Source organism: Suncus etruscus, chromosome 4 (genome assembly GCF_024139225.1).
Source record: "Suncus etruscus isolate mSunEtr1 chromosome 4, mSunEtr1.pri.cur, whole genome shotgun sequence".
NCBI lineage: Eukaryota > Metazoa > Chordata > Mammalia > Eulipotyphla > Soricidae > Suncus > Suncus etruscus.
In genome coordinates this window covers 103,117,703-103,121,143 of record NC_064851.1, presented here as the reverse complement: position 1 = coordinate 103,121,143, position 3,441 = coordinate 103,117,703, and the positions used below count along the sequence as shown (strand labels likewise).

At 62.2% G+C, this 3,441-nt stretch overlaps 1 long non-coding RNA gene across 1 annotated transcript; it reads right to left on the bottom strand.

Annotated features, from left to right (window-relative positions):
• Positions 1-744: 744 nt before the first annotated feature.
• Positions 745-2,642, bottom strand: LOC126005856 (uncharacterized). Its single transcript, XR_007494823.1, has 3 exons — positions 2,309-2,642; positions 1,494-1,718; positions 745-938 (listed from the first exon to the last, which is right to left on the bottom strand). It is a non-coding gene; the product is annotated as an uncharacterized LOC126005856 (long non-coding RNA).
• Positions 2,643-3,441: the final 799 nt, after the last annotated feature.

Here is a 3,441-nt window from a genome sequence, read left to right as displayed (position 1 = left end):
CTTTCTCCTGCAGAGCGGAGGGGGTGGAGGGCTGCGGGGCGTGCGTGGGTGGGAGCCGGAGACGCAGGGGTGCCTCCCCCGGGTTAATTACCCCGGCTCCCCGCGCGCGCCCCTTCTCCGCGCCGCGCCCGCAGACAATGAAAACCCGTCTCCAGCCCCACCTCGCCCCCGCGCGCCCCCGCGACCCACCCAGCTCGCCCTAGGCCGAGCCCAGGAAACCCAGGGGGGCTCCACAAAGGATGGTGGGATGGGTAGAGGGGCGACCCCGGCAGGGCGCAAAGGCACCGCTGCCGCCTTTACCTCGCAGGCGGGGTGGGTAGGGATGGTCCCGGCGCTGTCCAAGGCGAACGGCGCGGTGCGGGACCCCATCCCCGGAGGCAGCTTTGCGGGAGCTCGTCTGCAGTGCTCAGGTCCGGAGGGGTTGGGGTGTTTGTTGGGGGGTAGTGAGGAAAAGGAGGGAGGGGGAAATAGGAGGAGGAAAAAAAATTAAAACAACACCGTAAGAATCAGGTCTGTCTGTCCTTCCCTCATCTTTGTCAAGCCTTGCATACGCTAAAATGCTAATTGCTAGATGGCTCACGCTAAATGTAGCTGGGAGGTGGGAGGGAGGGAAAGAGGGAGGGGGAGAGAGGGGAAGAGATGGAGAGAGGGAGGGAGAGAAAGAGGGAGAGAGGGAGAGAAAGAGAGAGAGGGAGAGAAAGAGGAAAAGAAAGAGAGAGGGAAAAGGGAGAGAGAGAAAGGGAGAGGACGGAGGAGGGCGGGGAGAGCGAGCCAGAACCAGGCTGAGCTAGGAAGCGAGAATATATATGCATATGCGCGTCTCCGAACACCCCGCACCACGCTCCGCACCCACCCCGCCCCAAGCTGTCAAAGGGATTTACCAAGATAAGGGGGGCGCACGGATTTCAAAGGTCACTCCTGTCGGATGCGGCTGGATCCTGGATTTAAAAAAAAAGGGGGGGGGGGAGACAGTCCCCCAAAGCCAAAGGGATAATAAGACATTATTTTAGTCTCTCATTTAACAACCCCCAATTCTTCTCTCCTTCACCTAAGGTCCGGATTGCCTCCTTCTCTGTGCAGGCATAGAACCAATTTCTCATCCATTTTTCAGAGCTGTTGTCCACACGCACCCACATTCTTACCCTCCAGCAAAACCATCCAGTGATCGCCATGGGGGGGGGGGAGAAAATGGAAACAAACGAATCCCCCTTCGGTACCTCTCCGCCAGCTGGCGGGGTCCCCTACTTACCCCCTTTTCTTTTTTCTTAATTATCACCCCCTTCCTCCCGCGACCGCTGTCCAGCACCCAGACCCCAACACTACTAGGGTAAGACAGGGGAGAGCTGGCTCCAATCTCCTAGGATTCAGTTCCAATTCTCCAAAAAAAAAAAAAAAAAAAAGCAACAAAAGCCAACAAAAGACCAGTCCCGAAGCCCCTCGCACCCCCCCCCCCAAAAGGTATAGTTGAGGCAGGCAGACCAGAGCGCACGTACAATTCCATCCGGATTCCACGCACAGGGCGGGCGCCCCTTGGCCCCAGGTCGCCGAGTCCCGGAGAAGGCGCTTCCTGCAGCCCCCTTCTTGCCACCCCAAAATGCTTTTGTCCTGGGTGGGTGGCTGGGTGGGGAGGGTCTTCCTTCCTTTTTTTTTTTTTTTGTTCTCCGGCTCAAGACACCGCAGTCCGCAGCGTTTGCGCGCGCCCAAGAGAGGCGGAGGATCTGGGAGGAAAGGGCGAGGAGCCTATATAGGCGCGCGGAGGGAGGGGTGCGCCGCGCTGCCCGCGTCCAGGGAGCGGCTGCCGCTCGCTCTCCGACGGCTAGTTGGCTTAGCTGGGGGTGGGGTGGGGGGGGTCGCTCCGTCTGGCAGCAGCGGGTCAGCCCCACGACCAGGAGCACCGGGTTGGAGATGCCCGTTAAGCGGGATGGAAAAAAAAAATGCAGCCTCTGCCTTTTTGGGGGGTTGGGGAGTGGCGTCGGAGACTGCGTGCCAGAAGGCTGCAGGCGGCGGGGCCAGAGTGGGGTGGGGGTAGGTCCACACCCCGAGAGGAGCGCAGGAGGCGAAAGGTAGTGGCGGCCGCAGCCTCGGATGGATGAATAATAAGAACGCGCAGAGCCCGTTGCGATTCAACCCAGGAAAATCCAGCCCTGGGCGTGAACTCGCTGTCAAGTGCGGATTGCAGGGAATGGGGATGGGGATGGGGAGGGGAGCGAGGGAGGAGGAGGAGGAGGAAGAGGAGGAGGAGGAGGAGGAGGGCGCGCGGGGGAGGGGCAGAGAAAATTTGGATGGAACCTTTTTCATTTCTCCTTACCCAGCCCTAATCCATTCCCTGTCCTCTTCGGCTGAGGTCGATCTCTCTCTCTCCGTCTTAAAAATTTTTTTTTGTTGTTATTATTCCTTTAACGGATTATTCAGCTCGAAAAAAGCCGCATCTGCCGACTGTAGGGAAAACAAGAGGATTAGAAGCCGGTGCGCCCTGCGCTCGGCCGCAGCCCCCCGCCCCGCTCTGCAGCGGCTCACGTCATCCCCGCTGTCCCCGGGTACCGCCCTCTCCGGCCCGCGCCGGGACAGCTGTGACAAGAAGAAAAAAAAAAATGCGGATTTGGGCACCAGCGAGACGTGGGTGCACTCGCGGGAGCGGCACAGCCGAGGCCGGAGGCGGCGATTCGCACCTCCCACTCCCCACCACCCCCCGGTTCACGCGCGCTTCCGCCGCCCCCCGCTTCCATGCCCGGAGAAGGGGCGCCCCAGCTCGGTCGGTCGCCTCTCCCTGCGCCCCGCTGCGGGTCGTGCACTTGGAGAGGAAGGGGGCTCGGTCACGGTGCGCGCGCGTCCCCGGCGTTTTGGTACCCTTCTATGCGGGCGGGGCTTCCGCAGGAGAGAGCCCGGGATGCAACGCTGCGGGGGTGCGCGGGGGGCTGTCCAGCCGTCCTGGCCACTGCGGCTCCTTCCCCGCCCCCAGTCCTATGCAGACTGGCGTGTGGGGGTGGGGAGCGGAGTTGGGGAGCCCCATCCCTCCCCAGCCCCCCGCTGTCAAGGTGAACCTGAAGGAGAGCTGGTGCGCGTCTCCGCGCTGCGCATCCAGACGCGCGCCGCGCGTCTCCGCCGCCACCGCGCCTCGCCCAACCCCCCGCGCCCAGCAGCCTCCGGAGCCGGCCGGCCTGCTGGCCAGATGGACGCCCGAGATTCGAGATGCGCAGACGTGCGCCCCCATGTCCAAAGGACACCCACTCGCTCCCGGGAGGCGCCTTTTGTTGTGCGGGTCTTAGGGCTGCTCTGTCTTCCTGTGCGAGTTGGGCCCACAGAAGGCATCTGCTAATAGAATCAAATCCCCCACACTCTCTCAAGCCCCAAACACACAGGGTTGGCGCGACCCCCCGCCCCAAACCCGGTATGGAGTGAACCCCAGGCCGGGCCACTGACACCCGGGCGCATGCAGGGCCC